Here is a 15,189-nt window from a genome sequence, read left to right as displayed (position 1 = left end):
GCCATTGTGCCCTTGCCAGTTAATTGAAATAACAACCGAATTAGGCCGACTTTCTGACTTTCTCCCACCCATAGCAATACACCTTTCTTTCTGTTTCACATATTCATCCAATTTCCCATCGAACGTTATTGGCTACGCTTCCAGCACCACACTGGACACCAAAACATCGGAAGATTTACAGGGTCTGGCGCTGCCTGAGTACGTACAATCCATGGCACCGGAATTATTAGCCCACACGTCGACATTTGAAAATGCCATCATTTAGCACAGAAACATAGTAAGGCCCCGAGAACAAACTGTGAAATTTAGTTAGATCATGGCTGGTCTGCACTAAAGCTACATTTAGTTAATGTCACCCAAATTCCTTGGTAATGTTACCTTGTAAAAATCAATCGTCAGCGTTGTTGGTCATTTCAATTCATCCAACATTCACAAGCAAACCCGTCATTTTGAATCATGCCTTCTTCTAAACTAGGAAGGACCCCAGCACCTTTTTTGTGCATAACCTGGTTCCAAAAGCCTATCCGTTGCTTCTTAGCCTTGCTGAGGCGCTGCCCAAGCCAACAGGGAGAACCACCTCATTCTCTTCTAAGGCATCACTGCAACCAGCTGAGAGGAAGGATAGGCCGGTCTCTCATTCATGTGGGAAAGACGCGGAGTAGTACTCTGTACTAAACTTGGCTGCTCAAATTTTGTGCTCAACCTGCCAGGCCCATGGAGTGCACATGAGCCCGCCAGAGCGATTTGCTGAGACAACGCCGAAGAAAAGCTTTTGGGTTCGAGCAGCCCTTTCAAAATGGGAAATCGAACATGGCCCTCAGAAATGAAAGCACTGAATCCCAACGGCCTCAGAATCTGAACGGGGCTTTGTCAGAGATGGGAGTTGCTGATTTGTGATATGCCGACATGAGCTCGGACAGAGTCATTTTAGAAAAGGTGAACCCAGGCAAGATCTTGGTTGAGAATTCCAGGATTCAAGTCGCTTTGTGTGTTGTTTTTCAACCGAGATAGCTTTAACATATAGATTGGTGTTTGCATTATTCTTCCTCGAAATCGCTTTGAAAGAACGTATTTCCATTTACATACAACCATAAAATGCCTGAAAAACTCAGCAGGTCTGGCAACATTTCTGGACAGAGATAAAGAGAGTTAATGTTCCGAGTCCGTATGACTCTTCGCCAGAGCTCTGTTTCTCGCTCCACGGATGCTGCCAGACCTGCTGTGTTTCTGCAGCATTTTACGGTTTTACTTCTGATGTCCAGCATCCACAGTATTTTGCTTCCATTTTATTGTCCTCACTGACTATTTCCAATTTTATGAGTATGGAGCTGCCTTCAGGATCCTTCCCTCAAAACTGAAACACGCCTTCGGATTTAATGAACTAGGTTAAGGCGTCCCGGCTCAAAAGATCTGTTGTTAAACACACACCCAGATTCCTGAATACATTGCAAAATTACTCCGCACCTGAACGCCCCCTTGCGATCCTGTGTGAATACTATTAGACTCTTCGAGGTCGCCTTGTCAGACAGGACACAGCTTCAGAAACCTTTCTGATTTTTGCTGGAGCCTCTTGAGAACATTCACTCTCTCCTTATAATCTACACTAAATACGGAAAACTCCTCTGTGCTCCGCCACAAACATGTAATTCGTAGAACCGTCTCTTTCAGTTATTATACTCCACTGACGCCCATTATGTGACTGAACACTCCAGAGGAGCAATAGAGATGCAGAAATGTTCGTAAGCGGCAAAAATCTCCCAGATAATAATGTAAAGGCGAACAAATGACAACTAGCGTGATGCATGCACCAGGAGTGCATTGGTGAGCAAGTACTGCTCTTCTGCAGCTACGAGTCATGTGAACAAGGGTCGAAACAAATCCATGACATTACATCAAGAGGAAGAACAGGGAGTTCATTTCTTTCCCTGCTCAATACTTATTCTTCAAACAATATCACTGAAAAGTTTGATCATTATGACATTGCCTTTGTGAGACTTTGTTCTGCTTCATTTAGCTCATGTATTTCATACATTAAGACATTCCAAAACTTCGTCAGCATCGGAAAGGCGTCTTTTGGATGTCCTCAGATCTGTTCCCGGCGCAATTACAAAGCATATAAATATAAGACTTTCCTTTTTGTTTGTTTTTTTCTGTACGTGTTCAGTGGCTCTTGGACAGGATGTGAATATTGAATCGGTATTCACATCATTTCACTATGGCAACAATCTCCTGATTAACTGATTAGCTGCCAATCAACTGATTATATTGGTCCAAACCCCGGTATAGCACAGGAATCTCTGTCAAACCGCTTGTAAGTGTGAACACAAACATACGTTTATTTTTATGGCAGCCTGGTGGCAATATTACTGGAATAGTAACACATTGTCCAGGGCTCATGATCCAGAAACAAGAAATAAATTTCACCGCAGCTTCAGATACCGTAATAATTCTGCAATAGCCATCAGGATGAGCATTGTACTGACAGATAGTTGTGGGAGACCAACTACTATCGTTTAAGGAAGAAATCTGCAATACTTGTCTGGTATGGTTTAAATGTGACTGCAGACATTGAACAATACGGGTGAATCTTAACTGCCCTAAACAATTAGAAGCTGCAAAAAGCTGTTTTGAAAGGCCGCAGTAAGCATTGTTGGCACTGCAACACTACGTGAACTGCAGCGGTGTAGGAAAGCTCGTCATCAGATTATCCAGTAAAATTCACGATTGCAAAAAATGCTGGCAAAATTGAAAGAGATTCCTGTCCATCTCTGTGACAGAAGGATGTTTGGTGCTTCCTGCAATCATTATTCTTAGCTGTGGACTGTAACATGTAAAGTAAAATGGGGTGCTGCTACACAGCATCTCGGGCACCTTTGGTTTCTTTTTCGCTCATTGGACTGGACCAGATTGGTGCTAACAACACAGAGTTCTAACACCATTCCAGATGGGACGGATTCGGTCCCTGTACCTTACGAAACTTCTGGTGGAGTTTATGACCCTTTCGGAGTGCCCGATTTCAAGCAGTGAACGGATGAAGAACATTATTTAAGATAAACAATAAAGAAAAGGTCGTAGAAAATGGCGAGCAAGGGAGCGTCACGGGTGAAACACCAGATAGCAATATCACAGCACTGAAAGTAGTGGACAGCATTAAATACAGAAAGCTGCTGAACATTCTTTAATAATGATAGGCCAGTAATAGGGGATTCACTTACGCTATTAAATATAGGAAGATGCCAAATCGAGGTTAAGAGTTACAATCTATCGTGGGTATTTCTGTAAAGATTTTTTTTTTCAAATTGTGTAAAGAACGACCACAGTTTCAGGAGCCACAACCTGGCATTCTGGACTGGAACATTGTAACAGAGAAATGTTTTCACATGGTTAACGTTGGAAGCTCAGAGAAAATATCAGGCATACAACAAAAACCAAGTCATTGCAGAAAAAGTCAGATGGCAGGTGTGAACTGTCGCCTCTGATGGACCCACGGATACTCCCTAACTATGAAACATGTGGTCAGTTTCTGCGGGAAGGAAGTAACTATGAAGGGACGGGCCACGATCGAGCCATGAGGAAACAATGCATCCCTTGGCGTTTTGACTTTCTCCAGTAAGTGAAATCAGAAGTGAAACATTTTTTGAGATGGATGCGCATCTTGTGTTTATAGAGAAAAAATAGGACAATATCTTAGAGACTTTTGATACAATCTAAAAGAACAAAAAGTGACCTGTTAAATACCAAAGAATCAGGGTACGAATGTGATAGATTCCATAAAAACAAATAACTGGTCATTCCGTGGATATTATGAATCGGAACAGATTGTATTAAGGGTTGACATTCAGTTTGGAGATCCCAGGTTTAGTGCTTGCGTTTAAACTGTTGGGTTGTCTCATATAGAGGGTCAAGCGGTTCTAACTGGCGTCATGTTCTCGGAAAAGGGAATCCTGTTGAATCACCTGTTTAGAAGCTGAAAAATAAAAAGGGGAAAGGGGGAAACAATCAGTTCCCGAACCTCCGCTGAGCAAATGGCGTATCTCTAGTGAGATAAGAAATAGAATGTGGAAGACCTGAAAAATTTTGAAAAGGTCTGGATTTTTGGCACAGCTGTTAGTTAGCACAACCGATAAGAACAAGCAAAATGAAGATTAGCCTTTAGCTAATCTGACTATTTAAATTGAAGAAAAACCTGGAACTAAATAACGTGCAAATTAATCCAAGGGATGTTTGAGGAATAGATATGACTCGATGAACATTATGGAGTACACTGTCCAACTTCAAGTAACAGTGCACTTAAAATAACAAAAAAGAAGCGAAGAGAAATAATATGAGGATTACAATAGATCCAAGAACATTATACAGGTCGCCATCCAATTTAGTCTTAGGTTTTGCTGCAGGTTCCTTTAACTGTGCCGTGTTAGATAGGGCTTGTACTCCCATAGTATATGGAGGATATTTGTTCCAACGTTATAGTAATTCACGAAGTAATGAAGATTGTTGCCAGGTTAATGAACATTTCTACAATGTGCTTTACATTTGCCATTGACAGCACACAACGGTTATTAAAGAAAGTTGTATTTTTACCAGGTGAACTACAAAGAGCGAGTCAATTCATATTCATAATCTTTGATATAGTCTCTAGTAGAATACCTAAGCTGTTGAAAAGGTTAAATGAATAAATGTACCTCCAAAACTCCATATGTAGCCTGATTATTTTGAAAGTCAATTGATGTATTGTTTACACAGCTAAAATATTATTGTGTCCTCTTAATATCAGAATGTTAGGCAAACGTTAGTCAAGTCACAAGGTAAGAATCAGAGGGAAAATGTCTTCAAAGAACCAAGCAACATTGATTATCCTGCTTGTCAAAGGTTACAATTCCTGCTAATAAGATAAAAAGGTAATTTGCAACGAGGATACAAAGGTAATTGAGAAGCCAGTGAGTAGTGTGGATTCTGGAAATTGCATCACCATGTGCTAACGTACGTGGCTTTAACAGGGTAGTTGAAATGGATCATGGCCAGGCAGAACAGTAGTGGCATACAGCAGAATGGCCAGGATATTATGCACGGGAATGTGAATGGCTTTCCGAAAAATGAAATATCTCCCGCTTAAACAAAAACAGCAATTTGCTTTAACATGATATGATTAATAATCGCCAGTAGATCCGCATTCACTTCAGGCTCATAGCAATGGCCAACTCCTTTGGAAAGATCGCAGTTTCCCTGGGACAGGATCATAAGCTTCACCAAATTGAAAGTGAACGAAATGGAAAGTATGGAAACTTCTCAAAGGCAACTTGACCTAATGATTCAATGCCTCTAGCCCTTTTTTAATACAAATTAATCTTTAAAGCTCTTTCCCCAAAACCAATATGTCCATCCTGATAGACGCTGATAACAACTGTGTGCAGCAGTATGTATGGGGTCCAACCAAATCTGTAGCAGTGCATGTCCAAGTTACGTCCGGCAGTGTTTGACACAAATACCTGTGCAGCATATACATTAGCGTTTATGTTAGTAAGCTTGTGGTTAAAAGACACTGTTGAGAGTTGGGAAATTATCTAAATACCCAGAGACAGGGACGTGAGGACAGAGGCTGGGAACCAGATGAATAAAATTATCTATAGATGTGCATGAATGGACTAATGAGTTAAGACACTGTGCTCATGTAGCGAATTTGAACACATGTTCAATGAATTTGGTGCTTCTGTAGAATTGTACAAAAGAAACATTATTAATGAGTATTTGTAAAGCATTTACAAAAACAGAACTACCTGCTAAACTCAGCAGGTCTGGCAGTATCGGCATAGAAGACATCAACTCTATGCGTCAACGGCGATGCTGCCAGACCTGCTGCGTTTTTCCAGTTAATTCTGTTTTTGTTTTCCACAGTTGTAGACTCCCAGTTTAACATAAACCTCACTAGCATCTTAAGTGTAGTCACCTCGTGTCTGAACTTTCCTCATTCTAATGTCTGTAACTCTGGACGCCTCTCTATAGGAACTTTAGTCCCTCTCAGCGACGCTGTCCCTGAAGTCAAACACACTCTTAATAGTGCACTTCATTATCCAGGGTTTCAGACCCTTTCAGCTAGCACAAAGATGATCAAATTGATTCTGCTGAAAGATATATTGCCTACAGCCCAGCTTGTTCTAATCTAACCTCTCTGAAAAATAAATGTCCGTGACAATAAACACTTTGTTTACCCTTTTTCTTCTATTGTTTATATCACAAGTCATTTGTTCACATGCTCATCTCCTGGAACATGTTGATTTTTTGCAACAAATCGTCTTCCAGAAAAGGTTAGTTCTCAAATGGGCAGCACTCCAATCTAAAATACAGGATTGTTTTCTCCCAAAGTCACAAGGGCCATCACAAACGGCGGACTAGTCAATATCTGAACTGAGGTCAATCGGTTGAAGCACACCCCTTAATAACTCATCTTTACTGGGAGAGGAAGCAGAGGGAAAGAGAATATAAGTGAGGGATTTTCAGAGTTTATGACTAGGGCAATATCAGGCACAGCAACCAATGGCTGGAGGAATGCTTTGCTGTCCTGATTCTAATCCGCAGCCGTTCACATAGAAGCACCTTTTGGACAAACCTAGATTAACGTTAGGTCTGGCAACGCATCGGCTAACAAATGTGAACCCTTATTTTCAAATGTCTCCATGGCCTGCCGCTTCCTATCTTTCTAATTGGCTGCAGATTTATGTTCCACCAAAGTTTCTACTCCATTTCTGGCTTCTGGGAATCATCGTTTTTTGATCACTCTGCTAGCAGTGATTAGGCCCTCAGCGCTGGGACTGGCTGCCTAAACACCTTTATCATTCTTATTTGTTTAAAAGAGCGCAAGTAAATTTTGTTGCTCAAAGAAACCGTTTTAACAAAGTATCCAAGTTCCAGATGACCACCAGCAGCGTCCAAAGTGAACTAGTCACAAATAAGGAATTCCCACCTTGCCAGCTGTGCTCACATCCAGAGAACCTTTGAAAGAATCAACGGTTGTGGCCTAACTGAGAAGGGCACATTCGCTTACTCCTGCTGACGAATAATTTGGTTGAACACTCCATTAAATCAATTCACACGTGATGCCCCATGTAATCAGGTCTCATGCTAACACTATTCAACAGAAGCAGTCACCAGGTCAGTCACATAAATGGGGAGAGAGTTCAGGTTTAGTTTTTTCTGCTCTTATAAAATGATCAACCAGTCGTAAATGAACGGTAATTTTTTTCAACATTCTTCACAACGTCTTCCAAAGTTTTTGGATTTTGATACGGATTTCCATCATTTTGTTTTTAGTCAACACGTGGGGTCGATTGTGCTGCAAAGTGCTGGAGAGAAAAGGAGGATGAGATGGAATATGGCCAATGAGACAGTGGAAGGGGTTAAACGTGAATCGCAAGGTGTGGACCCCATGGGGAAAGGTAGAGATATGTAAATGCAAGAAGTTTTAATTCGAAATGCAAATTTACAGAATCATTCAGTAGATCTAAAAAGATAGCAGCGGCAAACATTGACACTGAAATACATAATAAGAAAGTAAGACTGCTGACACAGGGCTTGGTTAAATACGGAGGCTAAAAGTTATCGGAAGTGATATACAAATCTTTGGAGTTATGAAACTGAAGGCACGGCAGCATTCGAGGGAAGAATGTTAGGGATGCACATGAAGCCAAACAGGATTGGAGAAAAAACATAGACCTTGGCAGTTGGGAGAAATTTAGAGAAAATTATAGAGATAGTGAGAGGCAAGGAAGTGGACGGCGATGAGTACAGTGGTGAGTCATTTATTACCTGCTATCGTTGCCTGCCTTGTGGATCAACAGTATACACCAATTTGATCTAGAGGCTCCATCAGAAGGAACTGACAACCTCAACCTACCCTGTAATCATCTTAATCACCTCAATTTGATGCACTTTTAATCCCAAAGTTAATGGAATGCAAGCTTATTCTGTGCAGTTTTATCCAGTTTTTCCATATATTTGTTTGTTTATTACTGATGGGTGTGGTTATGACCCAAACCACCATAAATGCCTGTCACTATTAAATACTAAGATTCTATCACTGGATGAAAAACTGATCTACATATTTTAGATGTATTTCATCATATGGTGAAGAATTATGAAGCCATCTCCATACTTCATTGTAATACAGAAAACTTCTGTTATTGCTATGTGAGATGAAAAATTTCCCTATCTTTGTTTCTCACGGTTATTGTCATGACGATTGCAATCCTGTCTCCGCCATAATGTGGTCTCTCCAAATGTGTGAATTGCTATCTGGTAGCTATGGCACTTGCATATCTATTGGTTGTTATAATCGATCTTATGCTAAGGCAGATTCTGATTGTTTACTGGGAACAATTTTTTTTTTTAGGAACATTGGTCTGTGTAATGTTCATGCTGTCTTGCTTTATGTTGTCACAAACTGCTCTGTCTACTTTAAAGTCACTTTCACCTTTGATCGTTTTGTTGCGATCTGTTGTCAGAATCTGAAATCTAAATATTGCACAGAGAAGACAGCGGATGTGGTTTTAGGAATCGTGACAGCTTTGAACCTTTTGAAGAACATTTTTTGGTAGTTTCTATACACTACTGGATATTGTCTTCTAACAGTTCCTGGTTTTGCCGTGTTGATGTTGGATTGTTTCGTTCAATGGACTGGGTCATTGTTGAATTACTGCATTACATAATAACGCAATTCTTCCAGTTGTGTTGATTTCAGTGTTAAACGCATTAAAAGTCAAATACGTTTTAGTGGCCAGAAGGGGCCGCAATAGACTTTGCGGTCGGAACCATGGGGACTGTTCCAGTGACCCAGAGATATAGAGCCGAAGGAAATCTATAATTTTGCTGTTTTCTATATCAGGGAATTTCATATTGTTGTGGGTAGTGTTCATGCTTGTTCTATATTGAGACGATTGGATTACTTGCAGTACTCTGTTCCTCTGCCAATGTTTGCTGCATGCTGCATCTCTTGAGTTGCTGTACAACCACTTTTATTTATGCAGTGACCGAAAGGAAGGTTAGAGAGGAATTCTGGAACGGAGTGAAATATCCATTCGCCGTGATGACCAAAATTGATTAATTGAGAAGTCATCACAATTCCGTCATTATCAAGTGTTCTGTTCCTTCCCTTTGTTGGGCTATATTCCATTGGTTCATTTCCTGAAGCGATTCTCAAGCTAGTGCAATGTTCTTTGCAAGTTTTTGCCCTGTTTAAGAACTTTGAGGTCTTTCTCTACAAAAGAGTTTGAACAATTAGACGGCGAAAAGGGTAAGCTGCATTTGTCAGTCCCATCTTGAGGTTTTAATTCAAGAGTACTTTTAAATGATCCTTTGTTGTGATTATTCCCAGGAAGAGACCAATCCTGGGGAATGTCAACACAGGTGCTGAGTATCTCAATAACAATGAGTTCATTTGATCTCTGCCACATTTGAAGGAAGGGTTTAAATGATAATTCAATGCTCGCACCAGCAGAAAAGTAAACAAGTGAACAGGATGACTCTGACGTATATGAATCTCCGCACAGTCACTTAGAAAAATGGTGAAAGGGATTTGATCTTAAATTCCAGCCTTATGCACCACAATCAACGTTTGTTGAAGGCTATTTATTTTTGTGCATTGAGAGGAGGAAGTAGATCTGATTTAAATAAACATATTTTTTCTCAATGAGTATTATGTATACTCCACCTGGCGTGAATTAAACAGATTGTGATCTAAAATAAAATACATTTTTCGCAATGAGACCTTTGTCCATCCATAGAGAGATTGTTTAAAAAAATAGGGACATGGTGACATTAGAAGGGAATTGCACTGTTCATGGCGTGAGTGGCTGTACAATGGACTGCCTGGTCAAGTTAAAGCACAGAGCCATGTATGGCATGTGGGTGGCACCAGGCACAACGCGCCACCGAGGTCGAATGCAGTACATGCCCAGTGCCTGGCACAGCACAGATCAGGATTCAGGCACGGCAAAACTTCGGGCGTGGGTGGACTGAACTGCTGGCTATGACACTCCCTTGGGATCATACTGGGTTCAGTGGGATGGTGCAGTTGGAGATTCTCACATTGAAAACTACAGGATCTTGCTGCACTGCACAATCATATTTGTCACACATATGGTTCCCAGAGAAGCACCTCCCTCATTTCCAGTGCCGCACATCCCGTGTGAAGGCACAAGACATTCCCTATTTCTGGTACAGCACAGTTCAGGTTCCTGGTGCAGCATTTTCCTGGAACCAAGTCTCGCACATTTCCAACTCCTGTTGAAGCACATTCCCGCTGCTTCGAGAACACATTCCCCACTTCCTATGCAGCACTTTGGTGGTTCTTGGTCAGCATATTAAGTAGAAGTTTCTCCCTGTTCTTGGGAAAGCAAAACGCCGTTTGCAGAGGCAACAATTTACAAAATTTCAATGGAGCATATTACTTGTTCCTGACCTAACAAAGGAAATTCCTAGCAGCTGGTTCATCAACAGGCGCTGGAAAACCACTGCGAGATATTTTCCTGGGAGAAACATAGTTTCAGAAATATTAAGGAATTGCTATTTCAATTAAACTGAAGTATAAATCTGTAACACGCCTGAATGGTCTAGAGTTTACAGCTTTCAATTAGATGTGGACTTACTGCAAACACTCTGTGATGAAAAGAATGATAAACCATAACAATGAAACTTGTGAAATTTTCTCCATACAATAATTTCGATTACAATTCCCTGCAAAGGCAAGTCAACTAATGACAACATAAAACCTACACCCTCCCCACTTCGGAATCCCCACTCCCCACTACATTACTCCCACGCCAAAACCCTCCCCACCTCACCCCCTTCATTCCCCATTACCCTGCTCCCGGACTGATCTTGTGAACTTACATTTTTTCCCCTTGATATAATTAAGCAATTTGCTTTTGAAAGTCACAACTGAATCCACTTCCATTTCAAGATCAGGTGTGGACTGGCGATCCTAACGACTCCATTATAGGAAGGTTTCAGACAATCATAAAGTCTGTTGCAATTTCCTCGTGACCCTGCACCTATTCTTCATTGCAGAAAATTACGCAATGGCCTTTTGAAATTTACGAACAATTCTGCCTCTGTTCAACCATAAGGAAATGGTTTCAAATCCTACCTACTCACTGGGTAAATAAAAAAGTTGCTGTTGCTTATCTGCTCATCGCCATTACCTAGTGTCCTCTGGTTCTCGATCGTTCCATCATTGAGAGCAGTTTATCTCTGAATGTATTCTGTCCAGACATCTCATCATTCTGAACAACTCTATATTCAATTTCTCCTAGAGGAGCAGAAAAGAGGCAGCCTTTCCGTTCTATCCACATAACTGATATCCTCTATTGACATTCTCGCAAATCTCTTCTCTGTCCTCTACAATGCCTCCAAACCCTCCCTAATGTGTAGTGCCTAGAGGTGGAGACAATCCTGCAGTTGACGCTGAACAAGTGATTGATAAATGCTCATCAGGCCTTCCCTACCTTGTACTCCATGTCCCGGCTTCTGAAAAAAAATCTTATGTCTTACACAGTTCACTCTCAACCTGTTCTGAACCTTCAAATGATTGTTCCCCAGCCGGCTTTAACCTTGTACCCTTTATTTGAGTTTACCTTTCCCCGTTTGCGGAAGAATAAAATATATCTACAGGACAACTAAGGGTTAAACAGTTAAAATCATAGTGGTATACTATAGCACAGTTCCAGCTTTTGTTCTAGCAGGCAAACCTGCAGCTGCCAGCTAATGGAGCAGGAAAGGAGAAAAGGAGAATCATAAACAAGCTTCCTGGAATCCTTGAAGGAAGGCTAGGATGTCTGCCTCAACGCAAAGAGACACGATCAAGCAATGAGCGTTTGTGCTTTAGAATATCCACATCTAGCACTACAGATAAGGTCAAACAGGGTTATCAATTCTGTGTCTCAATTTTTATCATCAGATGGGCTCCTCCTATGATCCTGGGTAGTCATAAGCTAGAATAGAACAATTGTGTACTGCATGCCATATACAATGATTCTCAATATAAGTAATTATTGAAGGTTAGGCAGTTTTATCGCCTTCATGCTCTTTGATATTTACGACTTTTACTATAACTATGTGTGTACTCTCATGCTTCCTTCAGGTGTCAGCTAGCTCCACTGAAAGCTGCTGAGCTCGCTCTTGATATCACGATTTAATAAAGGCTTCAAAGGCAAACCTCCTGTGCCTGAGTGTTCACTCCTATTTCTGCGACAATGTGGTGAGGAGGATTGGATCCGTCTGAAGTCCAGTAGCCTCTTAAGTCGAAGAGCTGCTTGAAATACTGGGCAGTTGGATCTCTAAATAAAAACAAATCCTCATGGAAAAAAATGGAGGAATACCTCTCCCAGGTTAGGGAGAATACGAACTGCATCGTAGCTGAGAAGGGGATGGCAGTGAATCAGCAACCTAGCTGAGCAGGGGCCCGCGAAGTAAAAGGGTAGCTACTGACGAAAGAGACTTGAGTGACCCAAAGAATCGGAGGACTTGTTAACGAACTCTTAAACACTGGTGAGCGCATAGGGTAGGAAACGCACTGCGCTGCTAATTGTGCTACCTTTTCAGATAAATAGGAGGTTTCAGCAGCAGAGCGGGCTCTCCCACTCCCCCTGCCTCTCAAAGTACTAAGAACAAACTGAAACCGGGACTGAATACGGGAACCTTAAAGATGGATAAGAAAGTGGAAAATGAAGGATAATGGTAACTAAAGCTCGTCAGCAGGTAGGAGATCCGCTGGTGCCTCTGGAGTCGCCAGCTGACGTTGTTATACAAGAAACGTGTGCTGATCTGTATGCGGTGCCCTTTAGCAGCGACCTGTACGGGTGGACGCAGGGAGAATAGCCATATGGGGGATGTTTTAAAATGCCCCTTATCCAGGCATGGTGGGATGGGGTAGCTAATGGGGCTGGAAATCCCAACTGGGATTTTGACTATATGATGGGTTGTTTTCGTAAAAAAATGGAGGTTGTGAAATGCTACCAACCCCCTAAATTAAAGAATAAAAAGGAAAATCAGCCTGAAAGTCGTGAAAAGATGATGGACCAAAACCGGACCCCCGAGACCATTCGAATAGATTTGCCCCCGCTGCATCGTCTGCCCCTCCACCAGCATATCCCCTCAGCACCGAACCAATGGGACCTTATACCTTGTATCCAAGAATCGTGGCATCTGGCAGCCCTCACTGGCCTCCCCTTCCTGACCATTTTAATCGATGAACTTACAGAAATCCAATAGGGAGACAATCCAAAAGGGCTGCTGCGGCTGTGGGGGCTCGTTTAGGAGATGTAGCAGGAGTGGCACCATCAAATGATGAACTGGATAGTACTCAATCTGGCCTCGAACCTCAAATAAGGGAAGTCGACGTCTGTCATCAGACTAATGACAATGGTCCGGCAAAATATACATGACTATGTGCCAAGAGGGGAGCGACAGCGCCTGACTCCACTTCTCGTGTAGCTCAGAATCCTTATAATTATGATTGGTGACACCGCTATACTCAAACCATGGACTCCAGCCAAAGCTCGATCTATGAGAGCCAAAGTGCCCAATCCTATAAAACGTCCAGCTGCATTCCTAAATTGGCTAGAACAGATGTGTGACATTTACCAGCCCCTTCGAGGTGATTTGCAAGATTTATTAAAATTTGCTTATGGTAGCTCCTGGGCTGCCTTACAAAATACCATTCTGGTTCCGCCTGGAGAGAACGGAGACTGGAGGAAAGACAATGAGCTAGCAGAGGGAGCGAATGAAAGTTTAGAACATTGGCTGCAGGGTAGGGGCAAAACTGCTATTATGGCAGCAGAGCAAAGACACGGGGACATGGAGGAAGTAAATCGGTGTCTGCAAAGGAAAGAGGAAAGCACCCCTGATTTTTTGGCCCGATTCCATGATACTTGGGTGGAGCATGCGGGCCTTTCCCTGGAAGGCAAAGGACCCTTAGCCATACAACACTGCTAAATTGTGTGCTGCCCCAACATGCCCAGTCTTTCAAAATGCAAAACTTAAATTGGCAAACTTTAAAAATGTCTGAAACAACCACTGCTTTGGTTAATATGGACCGAGAGGGACAATTTGTTAGGAAAAGGGAGGGCTCGAAACAGCAGAAAACCCATTTTTTTCCAAAGTCAGAATAGATGTAACGGACTAGTAAAATACCATAGAAGAGATAAATCCCTTGACACCTGTCACAAATGCGGAAAAAGGGGACACTGGGCTAGAGAATGTGGATCGGGACACCCTCGGGAACCTGCTGAGTCTCATGGCCGGCAGACTGCGGAGATTCCCTCCTTTATTTACAGTAATACTTTTCCCCAGTAATAGGGGGGCCCAGGAGAGGCTTTGGTACTGGGAGCAGTCATATCACTTTCCCAAGACTCTGAAGCGAACCCTATGGTAACCCTTAGAATAGGAGACACACATTTATGAGCCTTGGTAGAGACTAGCGCTACCCTTTCCTCTGTACCTCCTCCCTGGGATAACCCCTTAGCCAGTTTAGGGTAGTAACCATAGGGGTGGTGGGCATTCCCCTATTGGAACCTCTATCTAAGCGAGTTGCCTTGTCACTGGAAGACAACCGTGTTGAAGAGAATCTGATAATTTCAAAAACTACTCGTTTATCCTTGCTGGGACGCCAAAATCTGTATAAATTAGGGGTCACTATTTACTGCACGCCACAAGGCATGTACATGGAAGTGCCCACACCCCAAACTCACCAGTTAACATCCCTGCTCCTTGCCTCTGAGGACGCCCCCGAGACTAAGTCTGAACCAATTTTATACTGCTGGCAAATTGAAGATAATCCTTACAAGGAAAGGTTGGGCTGATTGTGGCTGGAACTTCATAGATTAATTAGAGCGGCACCTGTTAAAACTCTCAAAAGTGTGCTCCAGGTAATGCTGAATTACTCTCGTCTCCACTGTAACGCATGGTATACAGTGAAAGATAAACCCGAATATCATCAAAGGGTCAGCACTCTCATGGGAACCGTGACTCCCTTCTGCCCTGATCCTTACCTTTACTTCAGCGAGGCAGGCTTGGGCATACTGGTACACTTGACCACAGAGCAGCAGCCTCTGTTTCAAGAAAACTCTGGATCTGTACCCAATCTGACCCTAGCAATTCAGCCCCACTTTCGGTCACACAATATAGGTCCTATGATAAAAA

The sequence above is a fragment of the Carcharodon carcharias genome, chromosome 33 (genome assembly GCF_017639515.1).
Source record: "Carcharodon carcharias isolate sCarCar2 chromosome 33, sCarCar2.pri, whole genome shotgun sequence".
In the NCBI taxonomy this organism is placed as follows: domain Eukaryota; kingdom Metazoa; phylum Chordata; class Chondrichthyes; order Lamniformes; family Lamnidae; genus Carcharodon; species Carcharodon carcharias.
Note: the sequence above shows the minus strand (reverse complement) of the source record.